The sequence below is a fragment of the Idiotropiscis lumnitzeri genome, chromosome 17 (genome assembly GCF_059441095.1).
Source record: "Idiotropiscis lumnitzeri isolate Australia: NSW breed Sydney's pygmy pipehorse chromosome 17, RoL_Ilum_1.0, whole genome shotgun sequence".
Taxonomy (NCBI): domain Eukaryota; kingdom Metazoa; phylum Chordata; class Actinopteri; order Syngnathiformes; family Syngnathidae; genus Idiotropiscis; species Idiotropiscis lumnitzeri.
In genome coordinates, this window is record NC_142407.1 from 6,077,115 (window position 1) to 6,101,155 (window position 24,041).

The window sequence follows — 24,041 nt, forward strand, 5'->3', positions numbered from 1 at the left end:
ACTACTGTCCCTTTTGTTCATTCATCTTGGGCCAAATTCTCGTTGAATAATTCAACTCGGCAAAGGAATCTTTTGCTTGCATCACAATAGCTCTTACGCTCCTATTAATTATGGCACATTCAGCATGATCGATGAATTAGTTGCACTCATTTTGCTCTGCTATTGACAGGTTCTCTTTGCACGCGTGCGTTGGCGTGTTGTCTACATTTGTAATTCATTATGACCACCCAAATGTTATCAATACAAACACCCGACACCCATCATCATCTGCCCTTGACCTTTTTAATAGCCATTGATCTGTTTGCCAACCATAAATATTTATATTATCTTGCTACACACACATGGACTCACACTCACGCCCAGAGAGCAAAGCTCATATCTTCCTGCTCATTATCTGCTTGATTAAGCAGCATTGCAAATGTTTATGAACTATAGTCGTTCCGACGAGTACAGAGCAGCAATGAGCAGCTGACGTCATTCCAGTTGTGATCGCAAGGTGGCAGTATAAGTCCAACATTGTGGGTCAAGGCCGCATTGTGACGGATTGGGCTCATTATAAACTTGAATGGGATGTGTGTGTGTGTGTGTGGGGGGGGGGTGAAATTATTTTCTGACCCATTTTTTACATGTATAATTTTAAGTTTCTTGTTACCTTTCGAGTGCGTTTTATGGTATCAGCATGGGATTCACAAGGACAGTCCCGTCAAACATGACTTCGACCAGCTAAACTATAAATAGAACAGTGAACTTCAATATTCAGCTCTCACACATACCTGAAAGTCGCTGGTTCTTCACCAAAATGTAGAGCGGGTTTTCCTGGCTGAGAATTCATCAGTCAAGGAACCATATAGTGAATTCCCACATATTCTCCACAGCAAAAACAAACAAACAAACAAACTGATATTCAGTAGTTTACATTTCTTAAGTTCCATATATATGGTGTAGTGGTTTACGTTCCTGAATGTAGGCAGGCAGGGTGTTTTTTTTCTTTTTGTGCAAGTGCGAAAGGTTATATTGTGACCTGTGATTTACTTGCGACTGATCCAGGGTGTAGCGTGTCCCACAAATTTTCCTGGGATATGTTTCAGCTTTCCATAAACTTCAACAGCGCTATCTCTATTAACAAAAAAAAAAAAAAAAGCTTTATTTGTGCTCTTGTGCCAATTAGTAGTCATTGTGTCCTCGACCAGGTTGGTGTTTTTGACAGTTTATAATTGGTCAAAAATTGTTTCTCATTCAGGTACGCTTTGTTTGTGTGTTTTTATTTAATAGTAATTAATTATAATGTTATATGCATATATGTGTATATACATATAGATCCATATATATATATATATATATATATATATATATATATGTACCGCTTCTCCTCACTAGGGTCGCGGGAGATGCTGGAGCCTCTCCCAGCTATCTTCGGGCAGTAGGTGGTGGTGGTTTGGGGCACACCCTGAACTGGTTGCCAGCCAATCGCAGGGCACACAGAGACGAACAACCAGCCGCGCTCACACTCATACCTAGGGGTAATTTCGAGTGTCCAATCAACCTGCCATGTATGTTTTTGGAATGTGGGAGGAAACTGGCGTACCCGGAGGAAACCCACACAGGCACGGGGAGAACATGCAAACTTCACACAGGAAGGCTGGATTCAAACCCACCCACGACCTCTGCTGTGTCTCACTGTGAGGCCATCGTGCTAACCAGTCGGCCACTGTGCCGCCAATATATATATATATATATATATATACATATATATATGTATATATATATATATGTACATACTACTATGAAGGATGACCCTTCCCTTTCTTTTCTACTGATATAAATCCCACCCTCTCACTCTCTCACTTTATTTGCTTTGCTTCACTTGTCCACTCTTCTTTACCTCGTTGATCTCTTACTGCGTGACTCCTCGCTCACACGTTATTGCATCTGTGTAATATTACACGCTGTGCACAATCAATATCAGATTCTAAATGCAATCCTGGGAATTTATATGCTTCATTTATCCCGAGCCAAACGGACTATATTAATAAATCATTGTAACTCTATCAGCACAGTTTCTCACCTGAATAATCATTGTTGTTAATTTCAGTTTGCATATTGCAAACGTAGTAAATAAAGATTATTGAGCTCTTTTGGCTAGTGCAGATGCTCACTTACCGGTCCTCAAGGGGCCACTATGCTGCATGTTTTCGATGTTTCTCTCCTCCAACACAACTGATTCAAATGATGAGCTCGTCAGCAAGATCTGCAAAAGCCTGAACATGATCCAGATCATATGAATTAGGTTTGTTGGAGGAAATATCGAAAACATGCAGCATAGTGGTCCTCGAGGGCCGCATTTTGACATTGGTGCGATATCATTGCCTGCTCTGCTATAGTTGAAATCTGCATTCACTCTTGCAGACCTAAAATGGGTTTTCCGTCGGCACTGACATGTTATGGCGACAAAACAGAGTGACAGGTGAAAACTGGCTGCGATTCAGAACCACGGTGGGTCTATAAGAAGTGAAGATGCTCTGTTGAAATTGCGTAGATAATGAATTAATGATAGCAACTCAGTCAAGGATGCATGATCACTTTGTCCTAGAACAGTGATTTCCAACTGCCTAATTTGTCTTGAGAGATCATCAGGTGTGCTGCGGAAAATGATCTAATTGCACTTAATTGGGCTAAAAATTATTTATTTGTCTCCATGTTCATCAATCCGTGCCACAGGTGTCAAACACCGGTCTTCGAGGGCCACTGCATGTTTTCAATATTTCCTTCCTCCAACACACCTGATTAAAATGACCTGGATCGTTAGCAGCGATGCCACAAGATGGCAGAAGGCACAATAAACTTGTCTATCCACCTTTGGCTGTTCATATATAAAAAAATAATAATAATACCTTTGTGTTTAACTAAACAGGCCCAGATTTCACACTGAATACATTTGTGAGTAATTTCAGACGGAATAGTCATAATTTCAGTAGCTCTGGGTCACTCCTGAGTACATAACATTCAAAATAATCCATGCACTTGATGTGTAACTATAGCTGTCCTTTATTCCCAAGTACATTCAGATGCGTACTGGGAGATTCTTTTCCCCAAATGTAAAATATCCATTGGTCCAACAACTACGAGCATCAATGGAAAGACAATTTGACAGGTGCTCTTCTACATTTTAGCTTTGAAATGGCATATCATTATATTATTTTAGAGTCCAGCAGCTTTACCCTAAAAAATTCTTCCGCTTTAGTGGCCTTGCCGTCCAGTCCACATGGAGATAGGGGCACAGCGCACAATCGCTGTAAAAGGAATCAGAGCATGACCGAATCCATTTAGATGCAACCAGGACAAACATGCCTGAATATTTCAGCTTGCGTGCTTGTATTCTTTACAAGTGTGTGTGGGGCAACATCTTGGCTTGTTTGAAAATGCATGTGGCCTGCAGGAACAATTAGGTAACTCCAAAAATTCTCTCACAGCCCCAGTCTTCAAAGATGAAGAAACTCACTGGCATGCCCATGGACTTTACAAGTAGTCTGTTTGTCATAATACAGGCTTTGAGATGGACTTTTCTCCTGCCATGAGCAAAATTTGATGAAGTGGCCAATCTAAACTGCCACAGTGTTTCAGCGAGACTGGAGACTCCTCTACCGAGCCTGAGGGATTTCAGATTTTTTCCGCTGCATTGTAACTACAATTGTAAAATCAAAAAAGACTGCTGAGCTGCTGCACAAAGGACGGAGCCGACAGGGGGCTGCCACAGCCCCTTCCATCGCTGGGGGTTGATGAAGGTGCATCAAATGATATGAATGCGCATCCACTTGGGATTTATGGTTTTAAAGTGTGGTAAATTTCGTTGTTGATGTGCGGGTCTGGCTCAGCTCCCCTCCGGACAGGTCGCCGGGCAAGGTTGGTTTGGTGATGGAAAAAACTTCTGACACACACCGGTGGTTGGAAGAAGAGTTTATTGATCTCAGCTGATGTCAGAAGTTCCCAAAAGAAAAAAAGGTCCTTCTCCTCTCGAGCCTTCCCTTCTTATAGGGTAGGCAAACAAAAGACATGAATATCTAATTCTTGCTTGTTGCATATTCAATTTATCCTGCTGCCTCTCAACTGACCCCTCAAACTGCCCGCCATGGCTGCGGGGCACAGACTCCCCGCAGGTGCGACTTCCCGGCGGCAGACCCCTCTTTTGTAAACACCCTCTTCGGGACGCAGATAACCCCTGTTCAACTTCCTGACCCCCCGTAGATAAGGCTAAAGTCCCGCGCCTCTCAGGGCTGCAATCTACGTGTCAAAGGGGGGGTCAGGAAGCCCTGGGGGAGTTCAAAGCAACAGTTGTTATGGCCATAAAATAAGTTGTCTATGTCAGACCTTGTGAAAATACACTACAAAAGTCTGGAGGCAACCCTCCAAAATCTCTAAGTATTTAATCTCTCTATCCATTCATCCAGTCTTCCTCCTACCTGCCTGCCTGCTCATCCATCCAACCACCCACCCATCCGTCCATCCATCCATCCATCCATCATCCACCTACCCACCTGTCTATCTGTCCATCTACCCATTCCGTCACACCCACCCATCTACCCATCCATCACCTAATCTCTCTCGTTCTCTCAAAGAACAAAATCAAAATGTCATTTTCCCATGTTGACATCAATGTTTGCTTGATCTCATTGCAGACATAATTCAGAAACACAAGTTTTATCTCCTCTTGGTAAGTATGTGTCTTTATTGTGCTTTCGGCTGCAGTATCTCAGCGAGATATAACCGTGGCAAGTATATCAACGCGTGATCCAGGCTGCCTGCGCTTGTCGTCATCCATCATCCACACGTCGGCTGATAAACAAGTAATACAACGTGATCCGAGTGCAGTGTCGGGAAAGTCCTGCAAAGGACACATCCCGGCCTTAAAGTTTTGTACAATTAGGCAAATCCTAATTGGCAATTACTTTGATTTGTAATCCTAAAGGTATTTAATGAGCTCATTTAATGGTGCCATGAAGCATGATAGAGGATACTAATGAGGTTTTGTCTAAGTGTAACACCTGTAGTGCTACCTACAAAAGTACTACTGCCATTTGGTGCCATTAGGTGGAAGTTCCTAAAATGGGACACCTCAGAAACTGAACTGTGGATGAAAAAGATGCCCATGGCGTTTTGAAGTATTTTTGCGCAAGTCTTTTCACTCCCAGAGTCTAACAAAACCATTCGACACTGTCGGGAAAGTTGGAGGCAGTGGCGCTAATACACTCAGCCAAGTCGGAAGCGTCGTTCCTCATACAAAAAGCAGCAAGAAGACCGGAGGAGAGTGTGAGGCTGTGAAAATAATGGAGATGGTGGGGGGGAGGGGGGAGCTGGGAGGGAGATTAGGTCGAGTTAGACAGGGGAGCCCGAGAGAGGAGGTATAAGGATAATGGTGAACCTCAGCAGGGAGTGGGAAGGGACCAAGTGACAGGCTACGTGCCCTCCCCTCATGCAGGGTAGATATGTCTGATGTCTGAGGCCAAATCGCAGCCATTCCACCAATGAACGCCTGCGGCTTCACCAAGATGACGGATCCGTGCCTGCTACTTTCTGCTCGCGCCTTGTTTTAACAAACTTATTTGGGTGCAATTTCCCTGCAAAGAAAAAAAAAGTGTGTTTGTGAGAGTGTGTGTGTGTTATTGGTCGCGTGCTGTGTTGCAACATGGCTATTAGCTTTATGTATACTGTACATGAGACTCAGCCATGCTGTTGACGTTTGCTCTCGTTCGCGTGCACTCTGCCGCTTCTCTTACACACGGAAAAAAATTGTACTTTGAACCAATTTGAAAAAAAAAACCCATACTTGTAGTTGCTACAGCCTAAATGTATTGCTTTGTCTCCAGTTATGTTATTGATTTGAACCATAAATTTTGATAGGACCCCAATCCAATCTATTACTTTTTCCTTTACCTTTTCTGGTCATAAAATGTAAATTCACATATCCACTTCAAATATCTGCAACACAACTCCACTTTGACATATCTACAATTTGTGCTGACTAATTTCAGTCCAAGACATCTTTAATTCATCTCAATTTGAGAAAACCACATGTTCCTTTTCATGGAAAATCCAACTGCTAAATATGGAATTCTAAATAGTCCGAAAGTCATTGTTCGTATGTAATGTTTTTATGTTTTTAAAATTAAAGTAATTCATTTATTGTTGTTTATTTTAATATTATTTATTATAAATGTTACATTTTAAATTTACAACGTAAATTTAGGATAGTCAAACGTAACTTTAAATAAATGAAATTTCTGTTTAAGTTGGGTTGAAGTTTGGGTTCAGTTGAAGTGAGGAGAACAGTTGTGAACTGGAAAACACTTTTTCCGTAAAACCAATATAAAAATGTGCTTTTGATGAATGGCAATATTTTCACCTTTTTTCAGTGTGTCATCTTTGTGCTATTTTGAGGTTGTTCAGCTGATGGCCAATACATTTAGCTAATTAAGCTTTTGAAGTGGGACTAATAATTCTGCGTTAATGAGCAGACCAATTTGCATTTTGAGTGAGATACCTGAATCTGCCTATGGGTGAATGTCATGCAAGAGAGCCATATCGCTGCTAGCAAAAATAACAAGGTAATCAATTAAGCTAACCATGCAATTAACGTAATTAATTGCTTGTATGCCCAAGACTGTCCTGGGGCTTGTCCTGTGGACCACATTGCCACACTGGCCGGTGATTAGATTACAAAGTTGGACTCGCCGTTTGAGGAACTCGTGTTTAAGCTGCAAAGTGGAGTCCCGCTGCTTGCTGCAAGCCGCTCTCTTAAAATGAACCGTATAATGTGTCCGGCTGTGTGAGCAGGGAGCTTCTCAAGGATGTTTAATGTATTCTTGGAGCAAAGCACATTCAATTCTAGTATATCAACATATATATATATATATATATATATATATATATACCGGTATATATAACCACGCACAGACAAGTGCCCTAGCCCAGTTATTTCTCTCAACACTATGCAAGGTAAGAGCTGTTTTCTTTACCTTAATTTGTTGTACGGATGAGTGTGTGTCCGTGTTGTTTCCTCCAGTGTGTTAACGAACATGCTTGACGGACAAATTAGCAAAGTGTCACTGTGCTAGCATGCACCATCAACGCGGCGTGCACAGCTGTCCTGTAGTGATAGCACACTGGATTATAGTGTGGCCAATAAAACATGTTGTTGGAAGCTCGTAAAACAGGCTGAATGGGCCTTCATTTCATTCCACTGTTGTTTAAAGATCAACTCTTATCTTCATTTATTGTCATTCGCTCATTCCTGCCATTTGGGAAGCTGTTGATGTGATGAGAACCACATTTTTTAAAAGGGAGGGGGACTCATTTGTTATAAAATTGCAAATGCAATTAACGTGACTTAAAGGATTGTTATGTGATAATCTATAATGAGAATAATACAATTAAAATATTTGTTCTTAAATTTCAGCATTCACATTCGTGAATCACAATGCAGCACAGAGTAAATGTGGTTGGCAAGTCTGCCATGTAGTTTTTCTGTTAAAATCCCTGAAAAGTACAAATAAATAAAGTATGTCTTGTAAATTTCACACTGCACAGAGAAGTCTTCTTACCGGAGCTGGGCACTTGACCCTCTTTCGCTAGTCAGTCCCCTGCCCTCACGCCACAATCTTGTTACCATTGACCCTCTGGCCTTTTTCATAAAAACTGCCGCACCTGACTGAGTTATTGTTGGGCTCTTCCACCATGCTACATTGAGGCACTCTAAAGCAGCCATGTCAGACGTTACCCACCCCCCCCCCCCCACAAAAAAACTATAATTATAAAATAAAAATAAAATTCCCCCCTCCTTGCTCTTCTGCCAGTCTCTGTGTGGCAAAGCACTCTTAATCAAGAAAGCTGAAATGGTGAAAAACAGTTTAATGTTGAATCTCCGCAATTAACTACTGCATATTTCGCAGTCGATTTCTGCAATTATCTTCAAAAATGTACATTGTGTTTGGAAAGAAATCTCAGAATTAATGTTACAGAGTCTTTTCTCATTTTCCACCCTTGAGTTTCTCATTGACGTGAGATTGATTGAGCCACTAAGACAGAGTACTAACGACAAAATCAAGAATGTGCAGTTCGTATACAGTTAATCATGAAGTGTCATTCTAGATATTTTTCTATTCCTGTATTCATATTGCATTTCTGACCACTGCATTACTTTCTACCGTGACTATTTCTTTCTCACAATAGCTCAGTTAACAAAAAGTGCTGAAACACAATTGAAATTTTCTGCCTTGAAGCATAATCGTAGCCACTCATCACACCTTTAAAGAAGCCATAAAAAGTATGTTGTGTTGTCCTCTTGCTTCCTGCCACCTGATTTATTGAAGGAGGTGTGTTTAATGGCAGCGAGTGCATCACTCTAAATAAGGCCACCATTCTACTTTACGAGCACAGCGTATGAATTATACAGTGGAATACATACCATAGCGCACTCTTTATGGCGTTGTGCGTATTGTGTTGCATCACAATCAGGCAAGTGTCTTTACTCTGCAGGCAAGTTGTTGTAGTTAGACCGACCTTGGCCTTTATGTAACTTTCACATTAATAATACGGAGAGAGTTTTTGTCACTCAGCTTACGACTCAATCAAGGCCGCATTAAACATCAGTATGTTTTCTATAATTGGTTTTTATGTGAGTTTATGATAATATCTATATATCTATCTATATATATATATATGTATCTATATTTATATATATCTATATATATATATATATATATATATATATATATATATATATATATATATATATAGATATATATATATATAGATATAAATCGAATTCTGGAACATGCCACTGATGGTATAGTGCTGTCTCGGCCAGGAAAAGTGACAGATTGAGTGTCGGTGCTTAGTTGATTAGGTAATCACTTGATTGCGCACAAACTAAAGCTCATGTTCCCCAAATTCGTTTGAGCAATGCCAGCTATCCGAACAAGAGCAGATGCCAGACTTGAAAATATTTCAAGCATATGGTTGCGTTAAAACTCATGCATCACAATTACAATGTTCAACTAACTCCAAGTTGGGGAACAGCACGCCATAGTTGGCTGTGTTGCATCTGTAGGTTTGCATTTAGTCCGTTTCATTCTTGAAATTAAACCGGTCCGATGAAATTCTTATTCCCTCAAATTTCATGCCGTAGAGAATATCATTCCACACACACACATATATATATATATATATATATATATATATATATATATATATATATATATATATATATATATATGTATATATATATATATATATATATATATATATATATGTATATATATATATATGGGCGGCACGGTGGTCCGACTGGTTAGCACAATGGCCTCACGGTAAGAGGCAGCAGCGGTCGTGGGTTCGATCCAAGCTTCCTGTGTGGAGTTTGCATGTCGTCCCCGTGCCTGCGTGGGTTTCCTCCGGGTACTCCGGTTTCCTCCCACATTCCAAAAACACGCATGGCAGGCTGATTGAACACTCTAAATTGCCCCTAGGTATGAGTGTGAGCGCAGATGGTTGTTTGTCTATGTGTGCCCTGCGATTGGCTGGCAACCTGTTCAGGGTATATATATATACACACACACACACATACACGTATTTTCCACTTTTCAGAAGTTGTCTTTACAATAATTTTCCTTTCAACACGATCTCCTGCAATTTGTTACCTCGGCTTCTATATGTAAATCAAACAGCATATTTTTGTCAGCGTGGGTGTCGGTGGCGTAGAGGATGACATTGGTGTAATTGCATTGGATGCTGAGGATGGAGTAAATGCATGGTTTATCCATCAGAAATTAAAAATAATAATAATTCAAGCTCCATTAGTAATGAGCCCTTGCTAGCCCTTTTTCATGGCAAATGTTTCAAATTATCATTAAACTTACTGTAGATGTTGAAGGGAAAGACGCTTGGCAATTTAGTTTTGCCCATCTGTCTTGTATACCTGATTCTGATTGGGTTGGTTCACTAATAGTAGTTCATCCTGGAATTTGCCCAAAATGGCAACTACTGCTGCCACTGTATTGAAAAAAAAAACCAACAACTGAGATCCATACATATTTCCTAGTGTAATTCTTCAATAATTTTCCTGCATCTGTTCCGACAGAAGCACAATTTCCCCATTTCTTTTGGACTCTTTAAATGCTCCACTGTTGGTTTTGTCGCGTGTCTTTGCCAGGAATAGTGAAAAAAGTGTGAAGTGAAATGTTCCTCCATGATGCCGGAACATGCCCGCTTCTTTACCCATATTGCCTTTTGGCCTCCAACGACAAGTGTATTAGTGAAGTTAAACAAAGCCGTGTTTGCTCGTTCTCCTCTTTGGCCCATCTTAATGGCACATCTTCAATAAATATTTATAAGGGGCTGCTGAAGGAGGGTTTAAAAAATATGCCATGCTAAAATGACTTTATTCCCATGGAGATAGAAATCTGTACAGACATGTAAGGAGAGAGGTGAGGCCACGTAGACAAGACAGTCATTAGTTTGCTGATGGCAGCCAAGAGTAGATGACTTTAGCAAAGACATGCTTGATAGACATCTGTTGGACAAAATGTGGGTGATGAAAGGGCGATGCAAGGACTGTTTCTTCTCCAAGTGCGCCATTTAACTCTAAATCAATGATAAAGCTTCATACAATGTATTGCACTTGCCTAAACACAACGATTTAAATGACATATTCAGTCATGTGCCAAGTAAGTCGGGATGAACTTTTCATGGCAATGTTCAATCACTTGTCAATTCAATCAAACCCATGTACAGAGGTGGAAGATTGGAATTCTATCGGAGATTTTCACCTTGAATCTTTGAAGTGGATGGAATGAAAAGCTTGTCTGATTGAGTCATGAAGCAAGAGTTGAGCTTTTTGCAGGCAAATAAAGAACAAAAGGTAAAATCATCAATATTTCGACAACACTCTTAACCCGGCAGAAAATAATCATCAAAATGTAAACATGGTACAATATTTAACATTCATTTCAAAACAACATGAACCTCTGTCTTTGTCATGAATAAAAATGATAAAGCCTCATTTCCAGTTCAGTTTATCACAGTAGCCTTTAGGATCGGAAAATCCTATTTGAAAGCGAGTAGTCAGCATTTGTGGTCATTTTGCTGCAGTGGGCTTCAATGGCATTTAATGGCGCTTATTATGACCCGCAGGTTTCATTAACATTAGGATGCGCTTCAGATTATGTTTAACATCTGCCACGTATGATAACACGCGCTCCCAGGCAAGAACCGCCAGCTCACCAGAGATGTTTTCTCCCATGATGCAAGGAGACATTAGACCATTACAGATCGATTTAACTGAAATCTTTGGTGAGCTATAACTGGGATTTAAATGGAAAAATAATCCCAAAATATAAAAAGTCCATACATCAGGATATGATACTCATGCCGCGGTCATTGTGGAAGCTGAAAGGGAATTCTTGTTGCACATTTCAGTTAGGAGAGTGCCTGATGTTTTGTAATCAGTAATACACATCTGACATGTTAGGTATAAATGTATATAGATTGTCTTTCTTGGGGGGGTTGGTAGCTTTATTCTTCCACTAGGGAACGTCACCCTCAAGTTGAGGGTAAAAAAAAAAAAGATAAAATCATTCAACAGTCAGGGAGTATCCTTCGATATAATAGCAATGATCCTATTGACTTTAAAGCGTAGTTAATGAAAGACCCATACAGACATTTCACTTTTTTTATCGTGACTAAATAGTTGCTACAAATAGCAAAGCATCAACACCATGCATCTAACGTGTACAAAAACATGAACTCATGTTACATAGACAACAGTATCCTGTAAAATTATTAAACTCTAGCAAACCACCTTGACTTGAGGTTCATCAATCGTATTAGCTAGCATAGCAGGATAAATAGCACGCTAACACAAAACAACATCATGTTGTGGTTTTATTTTTGTCACCAATCCCCAAACATATGGTGCTTTTCCATAAGCCCAGACTCACACCGAGATGGCCTTTTTCTGGGCCAATCGGTTTCAATGGGTTATAATGGGGCCATGTTGTCACTGTGATCTGATTGGCCGACAGCAATGCAGCAAGGAACTTCGCCGCATGTGCCCGTTTCCAGGTTTTACACAAGTGAGACAGAGACTTACTGTATTAAAAATCCAGTTTATACAATAAACAGAATCATTTTTTTTTAATACCACAGAACTATATCTACAATTTCAGATTTACTCATGGATTACATTTTGACACTTGGGGTGAAAATTTTCACGATCACACTGAGTCCCATTCACTTGAACTAAAGGTGTCCAGCCACAGAGTGGATTCTCACCGTTCCACCGGCCCGAAGTTTGTGGCAGCTTTGGATAGCCGCTGGTGGACTTGAGATGCCGCAGAGTGAATATGACGAGCCGTTGACTCTGAGAGACGGCCAAATGAATGAGATTGAGCTCTCCATTCAGAATACAGGCGTGCTAGCGGAGAGCGTTGCATGTTGCTCATTTATTCAAAATAATTACCAAAGGGAATCAAACTTATTTTAAACCAAAAAGAACGTTTTTGCACACATAATTTTATTTCGAATACTTTGTTATATTTTTCAAAATTCAAGATCAACACAAAACTTGAATCCTAATGTCTTCTCCCTTCATTCAACTTTGAGAAAGATGATTGACGCAACGTGCCGTGTTGTTTTTAATCTTCAGGTCTGTCGCGGAGATTCTCCCTGTCTGGTAGTTTTCCGGCTCATAGCCACTTGACCATCAATCAAATCATATCAGCGTTGGTCTCCAAAGTTTGCTCGAGCTAAATGTGCCTCATTCATCACATCAGTGAGAAAGGCCTTACGCCGGAACCATGTGGACATTTTTCTTGTCAGGATGGGGATATGATCTATATGCAAAGCCTCCTCAAGCACACTTGATTCGTTTGTGAGGTCCTTCCGAAAAATACTGGAGTGACTGAGTGATGCAGGAGGAATTTCCTGAGTGGGGGGAAAAAAACCCAAAGGTGTGGAGCTAGAAAAGACAAATGGAGGAGACTTGCAGATAACATCGCTGACTGATAGATTCTTGTGGCGAGCAAATTGGGCTTGCTGGCCGAGGGTGAATCAGTCCAAGTTGTGAGTGACGGGCGACGGCAACGTTATCAATGATCGTTGAAGGGCAAAGTGGACCTCGACGGAATTGCCTCACGATAAAGATACTCTTGTGTAAGTACATTACACAAATCGATAATCACTTTCCATTGATTCTAAATGGATCACTTTGCCTAATTGATAGTTTGAATATTTCAGTGCACATGTAATGATATTTAATATCATAATTGATTTCGTAAATGTGAAAAACTCCAAACAATGATAAAGTTTGGTTTTACTGCTTTTATAATGTGTGTGGTGTACTCGAGATGAACATTAACCTCACTAAACCAGTCATGTGTTGTAGTACATCCCGTTGCCAAAGACACTGCCGGAAAATATAAAGAAGAAAGAATTGGAGGAACCGGAATTGAAGAAGATATATTAAGGAGTCAAACTCATTATGATTTTTATGATGGAAAATACTTTGTGCAGAATTTAACACAAGCAGTTTTGCCTCTGTTAGTATTTGGAAACGGTGCAAAATTTAGGTCACTCCCTGATTTGTTCTAGTTATTTGTAAGAGTTCATCTTGGACACAAGCCAACTCTGTTGACCCAACACATTATTTGGGATTGTAAACATTGAACAGGTTTAATCATTTAGTTGTCGACCAATTTCCAAACAAATTTGGAAGAAAACCATCAATGCTTAAGGCGGAGTTTACGGTTTTAAAATTGCTAGCAAGATTTGAATGTCGCCTCCCTTCACTAATATCTCAGATTTCTGACAAAAACTATGCCTCTCACTAAAGTGCATAAGTGAGATTCTCAAACATGGATTATGAACGTTTGTAGCCATGATAAATACAGAGAAGAGAATATAAATCAAGGATTAACAAAATAACTAAAATCGCATAGAACTGTAAACAAGCCGAGAACAGACGCAGCTGCTACGTTGGTTGCATAATTTACGTACGTCTAATGGATGGTTACTATAACACTAAAAGTACGGTAATCGTTTTAAAGTTAGATGTTTTGGAACATGTAATCAATTAAAAAGTGCTGATGTTTTTTTGTTTTTGTTTTTTTTTTTAAAGTTTTTTGCAACTTTAATTTCAATCCTGTCTTCATGCATCCATTGAGTCGTTACACTTTGAATTGAACCTGTACTTTTTACATAGACATAGGCTGAGTATGTAAAGAAAGCATATCGTAAACATTATATATTGTTTCTACACTGCTGTTTGGTCATCTGTTGTGCCTTCGAGTGATAAAAGCAGAGAATGGATGGCGGTAATAAGGCGTAATGAAGTTCATGACAAGGTGACCACAGGCTCATTATCCTTTTTCTCTGTCGACTTAAAAGTGCACTTGTCCCCATTCTCACCTCCCTTTGCCTCCTTGTGTCTGCACTGTCTGTCCCACTAAACTGTCGGCAAAAGCCTACACCAGATGGCTCAGCAAAAATTATTCGTTGTGTATGCGTGTGTGTGCGTGTGTGTGTGCGTGTGTGCATGAGAAAAGTGAGAAACGTTTTTTTGACGTCAGTCTCCAAAGATGCACTGAGAGGACCATGGAAGACATGAACACATACATAATTGTGTTAGTGGATTATTATTATTAGCATTAGCATTGTTAGCATTATTATAGCCATTTCACCAAATCAGTGTTATATCCATAAAATTCATAAACGCAAGATGTTAAGAAGTTAATTTTAAAATAAATTTTTCTATCAAGCTGCATCATGCACATTGATATGATTGCAGATTTAATGCATATAATGGAACAGATTGATTTCACCTGCACGGAACACTAGAAAAAAAATGTCTTTGCCATTCCTTGCATCCTAAAAAACGAAGATTTGTATTTCTTTCTTCTACTACTGTAAATGACCCAGTAAGATAAAGGATGTATGTCTGCAATAATTTCATCTGTCTATATGTGTTGCTCCACCATTTCTGTTAAAAAGAAAAGTCTAAAACCAAATCTGTTGATGCAAATATATGCCATATCATGGCAACGGTGTTAGCTTGAAGTGAGCAGTCCATTCTGAAGGAAGCATTGTTTGTTTTAAACACAAATCTGTTTTGGTTGATATTTAGATTGACAGTAAACTCAAAGAGAAATGAGTGGCAATATACATCTTAAAGGCTTTTTTTCTTTCTGGATGAACTGTTCAATAATTGCCAAACTACGTTTATAATGAGATGAGTTCCCAGGCATCACCCCAAACGAGATTAATTTAGATGACTGGAGAATTTTGTCGGGACATTTATTGCTGCCCTGCTGCATTGTTACGCTGGGAAACACTTTTAATTGTCATTTTCTTCATTATTGAGAAGAAAAGTTAGTGAGATTCCAAAAATGAACATTCATCTTGAAAGCACATTTAATTTCCTGAGGTGTGGGTTGAAATTGCACTTGCCGAGCTTTAAGAGATAACATAAATGATTTTGTGCGTGTGGCTTTAATTACATATCATGGCACCGTACATTCATGTTATATTATCACGTCAGTCTTGTCTAGCAGACCCATGTTAACTTATGTACAAAATTGTTATGATGTATGCCATATCTCAACAATGTTACGTCATATTAGCCTGTAGTTGGAGTGTCATAACAGCACCCAGTGAATCCTCCAGATCTGATGCTGGTTGACTATTTAACACTCCTGACTTATCATGAATGACAATCGGCTGGCAACCAGTTCAGGGTGTCCCCCGCCTACTGCCCGAAGATAGCTGGTATAGGCTCCAGCACCCCCCGTGGCCCTAGTGGGGAGAAGCGGTACAGAAGATGGATGGATGGATGGATAATAATAATATTAATGAATCCAATATCTTATATCGCACTTTTCTCGACAACCGGACACTCAAAGCACTCATAATGGATACATTATTCATGCACTCACACATTCACTTTCTGGTGGCAGTAAACTAGGTTTTGTATCAGGCTGACTGAAACGTGGTTGCCAGTGTGTTCCTCCGACCACCACCAAACATTCGCACTCCGCCGTACACCAACTGGAAACAAGGTGGATGAAGTTTCTTGCCCGAAAACACAACAACACATGACTCGGACAGAGCTGGAATCGAGCAGTTGACCCTCCGGTTACTGGACGACCCGCTCTTACCTCTGATTCTCGGCCGCCCTGTTGCTATGGTTACGTCACCACAGGAGGAAATGAAATGTCGTAAATGGATGACATGATCTGTTGTACATTAAAGTGCTTTAATCATAATCTAGACGAGTTCTCCATTTAGTTCGACAGATGACCTAGACGGCTAAGAAATGACGCAACAGGACATTAAAATTCTAAGTAATTGAACTTTTCATTTTGTCCTCTCAACGATTCATCTGGGTAAAAATCCAACCAATATTTAATTGGCTGAATTTCAATGGTCCTATCAAAAATAAATTACCTGTCTGCCATGAACTCTGTCACCCCACCCTCGGGCTGCTTCTCTTTCCTTAATGGCCCAGTCACTCCTTTCTTCAAAAAATAAAAAAGCCGACAGTCATAAATTAGACGACATACTAAATTCAGCCATCCGCCCTCAAAAAAAGTCCAAGCAAAGGGAGAGGTGACTGTAACTTCTTCCATTCTACGCTAAAACCCGACAGCAGAAACCTCTCATTTGGTGGGCTTTTGCCAAACTCATTAATGTTCACATTATTCAGTGTGAACAATTACCTCCGTGCCCTCTGGCTCTGCCCACACGTCTTTTGTCATCTAAAATCTGTATGCCCCTATCATGGCCGTGACTCAATGCAACACCCCACTTCCATATTAATAGACTCAATGCTGCACTCGAGGAAGCGGCGCAGTTGCAATTGTCTTGCTTGCTTTTTATGAGGTCAGACCTCAGAAAGCGTAAACAAAAAACATGGGTGACGAGCCTAACTAGTGTTGCTTTTGTTTGCAAAGTGACAAGCCACATCCTGACAGCATTAAATGTATCTTTTTTTTTTTTTTTTAATTATTATTTAACTCATTTACTGCCATTGACGGCTCAAGACGTCAAATATCAATTTTTTTTTAATTTTTTTTTTTTTTACTTGGCTGGTAGTGACCTAAGTTCAGAAAATTGCAAATCAAATATTTCTGTGTCACAAGTAAAGTAATTACACATAATACAAATCATAAAGCATGAAAAAATATATATTTGGTATCTTTGACAAAATTATCTTTTTCCTAAAGTTAGATTCTGCCGTGCAACAAACCTGGAAGTGTGACATCATTCCAATGGAACTATGGCAGAACACAAATAAACTGGATTAAGCCAGTCAGAAATTGACTCTCAAAGCGAAATCTCCAACGTATCTGACGGGATCCACGTATTTGAAGAGTTGGAGGAAGAGTTGTTGGAATTATGTTCGTTGGACCATACATGACCGAGCCAGATACTCAGGAGAACGAAAATATTATCCAGCTGTCAAATAGGCCTACGGAAGGACGATTCGCACGGGCAGGACATTTTGGCAGGACACCAGAAATGGAGTGGAGACTAGACTCATTGAGACCGGGAAAATGGTAAGATATATAGGCTGGTGTTATTAGCTTCTCGTTATTGTTTTAAATTGGATGCTTTGCCGTGCTGTAAATGACGTACGGTGGGATTATCTAATTGCTCCATTTATTCTGCAAGTACTAAACCCACACGTTATAGTGGGTTGGTTTGATGCGTTGACATTGGTAAGTTATTTAAGATATATATACACACTTGCTGTTTAACTCTTTACTTAACACCCGCACGCTCGTTCTCCTCGGCTCCCTGTTCACACAACAGTAATCACTTGCTCTCGCCCTTTTTCCTCCTTTCTCACCGTTCTTCTTCAGCGCATGTGCACTCCGCATACCTACGTCACAGTCTTCAGTCACACACAAGCTGTCACAATACAGGCAACGTGCCGCACGTTTTTCAAAATGGATTATAATCATGCCCACCTTTTTGGGAACCCTATATTATAAGCAAAGTGGTTGAAAAAACAGATCTTCAAAGTGCTTCTGGCAAATAACACTCTTTGACACTGGCTTGAAATTCCCTCTCTTTGCCAGAACGAAATTGGTCCATTTATGTGCCGTATTTTTTTGTTTTGGCCACTCAAAAAGATGCTTCCCAGAATGCGAACAAGGCATTGCCAAACAGCGCTGAGGCATTTCGTCAAAAATCCAAAAACTATTTCAGTTGACCGCTCACCAGACAATAAAAAAATGCAGTACAATGGCGACTGGCGACTCCTCGTTCTGTAAATGGCGTCATTCCCGAAGAACACCGGAGATTGCCAAACAACAGCATTTTATTGTCATGGCGTTGCTATGGGTCTAACTATGAATAGGATGTTTGCGTAAAAAAACCAAAAAAAAAAACAAAACATCATGACCATTCTTATAACACATTTATTACTCAAAATACGGAGGATCATGCTTACCTCACACGAGATCTTAAAGGTCAATATATTAATACATTTGCTATTGAGGCATTTTGGAGTTCAAAAGGTTGTCTTGTATGAACATTTAAGAAGTGAAGCACTTTGCCACTTGTACCCCCGAAGGAGGAGCCACTTCAGCAAGTTAAAAGAAGAACGTAATATGAGGAACATAAGAAGTAAGGTAAATGGACTCATAAAGCTTTAAATATTATATTAGCAGTGGTTAACAATTTTACACTGAACAAAAAAAGAGATGAACAAATTTTTTTGGAGCGCAGCTTCATTAGGTCGCTTATCATTTGGTCGCTAGATGCTGAGTGCTAAATCCTATCAACAAAAGTTAACTACACTTTTTTGAAGGAGTGTAATAGTTTGTGTTTTTTGATTGTTTTATATATTTTGAATGCATTAAGAGTAGCTAAATTATTTTATTTTATTTTTTATAAATGGGAGACATGGGTAAATTCATAACCAAGTTTATGTTTGTACTTTCAAAAGCACTGCATTCACATCTTTACTTCACTCTAATCATATTTACTTCTACTTGATTGTTTTATTTTGCAATTAAAAAAAAAAACATTTGCGGATGATGGGTAGGATATTGTGGGGTGTCACTGTGCACATCGACAATATATAAAATGAGCACTGATTTCTTTGCCAACACCATGGCAACAGGGTGCAAACACATAGGGGCTCTCTTGAATAAGAAGCGAGCATTTTGTCCACTCAGAGTCTCTCACTTGCATGTGTATACTTCGCTTAAATTCTTATTTTGCTCTTTAACATGGTGTTTATCTATTTTTCATTAAAATCTAACTTTAAAATTGAGCAATTATTTGATTTAAAAAAAACAAACTACCCTCCTAGTTTAAGGATGCTTGAAAGTGGTTATTTTTGTGACAAAATCATTTTATTTGTTAAATGAAGATAATTTTAAATTAGTGACAAAAACGATAAATAGAGGTAAATACTCATCATATGATGATGACAGATGCTTAATTGCTGTCTTCACAATTTCTCCAGGGGGGGGGGGATTGTTTTGTTCTCAACACAGACCCAAAATGTTATGTCGTACTTACATTTTTAAAAACATCTCGGACACTTTTTAAGATGTTTCTTGCATTCGGTTGGTGACAGTCTACGATCATGCCTTCCTATGGACACACTTCTTCCAGTAATTCCAGTGTCACAAAAATTCAGCGTTATGAAGTGGTTGGAATGGCACACCAAAATGCCAGCAGAATGTGATTTGTCCTAATTATTGTCATTTTGAACCCGACTCTTTTAATGAGTTGTCCCACCAAACAGGTCTCACTAACGACTGGACAGACCTTTTACATGTCACATTAGCTCTACATTAGCCCTAAATTAGCAAAATCACGACAACTGCCCAATGCCTTGTGATAGGCCATAAAGCTCACATCCTGAGAGTCACTGTCGCTTAAAATGAGCATTTAGATGGACCACCCAGATGCTTTTTTTTTCTGATTCATAGATGAGAAAGAAAGCTTTCAACAGTAAAATCTATATTCTGCTATATGAATATAGGAAAAAGTTGACCTGAGTCAACATCTTCAAGGCCACTGCCACTAAAAGCAAGACTGATCAAATGATTTATAACATTCCATCCGCCCCCAGCTTGTATGACATCGGAGACAGATTTATTTCTTGTTATTAAACTTTTTGCCAGGAGAATCTAATTAAAAGATTTAATTGTTTGTTCTACTTGTTTCTTGCTACCTTATGATTTATCACTCACAAAAGGTTTCTTTGGGAATGGTATTGAGGGCTGTCATATGTACGGGTATAAAATAAATAAAAATTTTAAATTTTGAAAGGTGCTCTGGTTAATTTACCTTATGAAAGAATAATTGACAATCATTGCCAAATACATAAATCGGAATTAATGATAATTATTATAATTTATAACTATTACGGGCGGCACGGTGGTCGACTGGTTAGCACGCTGTCAGCATCGGTCGTGGGTTCAAGCCCAACTCCGGCTATCCAGTGTGGAGTTTGCATGCTCTCCCCGTGCCTGCGTGGGTTTCCTTCGGGTACTCCGGCTTCCTCCCACATTCCAAAAACGTGCATGGTAGGTCGATTGAACACTCTAAATTGCCCCTAGGTATGAGTGTGAGCGTGGATGGTTGTTCGTCTCTGTGTGCCCTGCAATTGGCTGGCAACCAGTTCAGGGTGTCCCTCGCCTACTGCCCGAAGATAGTTGGGATAGGCTCCAGCACCCCCCGCGACCCTAGTGAGGAGAAGCGGTATTGAAAATGGATGGATTCTACTATTACTATTGGCAAGGCTGATATGTTTTTATGGTCTATCATTTATTACTGGACTATCGATCAAATATGCATTCTTTAACATATTTGCACCCTTTAAAAAAATTGGCATGTCCTATTCATAATGATTTGGTAGCGGTATAGCTTGCAAATTGAAAACATTACATTACTTGACATAGTTTATATAGATAAAAAACAAAACAAACAAACAAAGATGTGTTATTAACCTGAACTGAACAGGAGAAAATTCCCTCAAAGTGACGCTTGTTGGCATCAAAGAGTGTTAAGATGACATCTGGAGGCACAGCTAAAAGGTCTTTGTGTGTGTGAGTGCGTTTGTGAGTGTGTGGACCATATGTGGTCAACAATACAACACACTTCAAAGTCTACCAATCTCTGGTCAAAGTCAGAAAAGAAAAACACATTGAGGATGCTGTAGAGAAGAGGAAGACGAAAATGAGTTACGGGGTGAATGTGAGGCTGTGTAACATTGGTGCGGCTGTCTTGAGGAAAAGAATTCCCAAGAGGTGATATATGTATATATATATAAATGTAAATGTTAAGAGCCCTGTAGATAATTGTAGTGTCTGCATTTGAGATAATCTGCCCGATGAAATGCAAGAATGGAATGAATTTATCTCCAAGTCAGCCATTTGCAGCTAGCCTGCATTAAGGCAAGAAAAGTCGGGCCGTCACCATATAGGAGAGGTACACATTAGCATAGCGAGCTTCCACGTCTTCATCTCTCGCTGCTGGAAGACTTGACAGCATGGACAGCTTTGAGGCTGCTGCATGCCGGGAGTGACACTTAATGAGCTGTGTTTGCACATGCACCTCACCAGCGCACTATTGTTTCGCTCGCAAAGCTTTGCAAAGACGCAAGCACAGCGCTTTGTCATCTTAATTGCCAACCTTTCGACAATTAAATGACGCAAACACCTCAGCTTTGTCGTTGCTCTGATGACCGATTATGAGACTTATTTTTGCAATCTTTGGATCTTGACTTTATCCGCCCGAGCGTGATTAGCATTGTCAAATACTTCCTCGGCCAGCAGCTCCAGTCTTGTTTTGTTTATTTTTTTTTTTTAAACTCCCAATCAAAATTCCCCTTCACTCCCATGTTGTTCGGCTGCAACAAAAAGGCAAACTAAATTGCAGAGTTAAGAATCTGACACGTTGTGACATCTTCTTCATTCCAGGCAACTTTGGCCTTCCTTTTCTTGTGTTGTTTTGACAGCCAAGATGTTCTTTTCAGATAAATTCAAGGTGATTAATTTGAATGCATAAATGTGGTTTATTTAGTTATTTCAAGAGGAAACCTCGCCAAGCAAATAAAAGATAAGTGATTAAAATCTCCATATCAGCGCTTACAATTAGTAACATGAGTGATGATCCATGACATCATCATTTACGTCACAGGATGCTAACTACTTTTTATGTATGTGAAAGTGTTTGGTCTTCTTTAAATACTGCATTTCCAAATAATTTACTGAGAGACACTTTGGCCAAAAAGAAAAAGAAGGTATCAGGCAGATGTATTGGCAACTATTTATTCAACAATTCAATTTCATACATGAGAAGGAACCTCTAAATCAAATAAAACAATCCCACAGACAATGGGAGAAAACACACCTGGGTCAAGGTGCTAATGACACCATCCGGACTGCCCAATATAATATTAATAATCAGAAAAGTCGTGATTTCACCAAGAAGCTGCACTAACATGTCTCTAGCTGGAACGCTGACCTTCAGTGTTGGCAGCGTAGTGAGTGACAGTGCAGCACAATTACACACTCAATGATGTCAAGATGTGCACTTACCAACAGCTGGAATTGAACAACATGGTGAAGAAAGTTGAAATTTGGCTATATTCAGCTGCTTTCCATTTCACATCTTCTTTCGGGTCATGAAACATTGAGGAAAGATTGTAGGAATTACTTAAGTTATTGTATTAATATTAAGTGAGATATTTGTTGTGGAACAGAGGCCTCACTTTGTACCAGTTATTTTGAAAAAAATAATAAAATAAATAAATAAACATACCCTATCTGGGAAAATTAAACCAATTATACCTGAGATGCAAAAACAAACAGCTGGAATGATAATATCAATGACCAGTAAAGTATTCAAAAAACAAAAAAAAAACAACAAATATACTTCATGTGTTAAGGCCATGATTTTCTAGTACCAACTAAAGTCAACAAAACAGTGACTATTAATTAAAATAAAATCAACAATTCAGTCCAAAAGATGAATCACATATTGTCTGAGATGGTTGTGTGATGCAGAATCAAGCAGCTTTGGACGTCAAAGTCATGAGTACATGAGAGCCAGAATTATGTGCCCGAATTTTAGAAAATAATGACAGTATTTTTGCTAAAAAAAAAAAAATGCTTGATGCATGATGATGGCGTAACTTTGCGTTGCTCCAATAACATCATGCTAACCGGGTCAATAAAAGGCCAGGGATGACTCATGGAAATGATGCAACAGAAAGTGAGGGGGCAAGAGGTTTAAAGCTTCATTTGAAAATCCACAAAGTACAGCAAACTGAGCACAGATGTGAGAGAACTGCACTTGAACTCATCATTCAAAGTGAGTCATCCTGTTCAAATGACAAATTGGGAGGAAAAAGGATAACTCACCATAGCCATGTCAGAAATTATTTAAATGTTAAAGTAGCAAGTAGAAAGTGTAATGCCTTAAATGAGTTTAGGGCACACATTGATTATCATTAGCCTAAAAGCATAACTACGAAAAAACAATTTTTCTTAAGTTTTGTCACAGCATATTAAAATTGACAGAGGGGATTATGCGATTTGGCTAATATTTTCGTGTCTGATAATAAAAAAATGGAGTGAGTACAAAAACGAAAAAAAAAAAATCCTCTACAAACACGACAACTACGTCTACAGCCTGTAAGTGCAACGTCGTGTCACGTAAACATTTAAAAGCAATGCTTGACGCTTTTAAATCAAGAAGCCTCTGCGGCGAGAGGCAAAAATAAAAGCAGATTTATTGAAAGTTTTGCAACTTGTGACTCACGTCATCCTGTCTTGTCTCCAAAACATTACACAGAATAAATGGATGCGTACGTGCATGTTGTATCATGTTGATGAATAGACAGAAAGGCAGTGAAGAGAGATTTGTGGCTCTGAATCCATCATTGACACACAATTGTGCCTTGGTGTTTGCCAACATTTGAAAGCAACAGCATGTTTTAATTATTGTGTAAAAGCTTGAACATG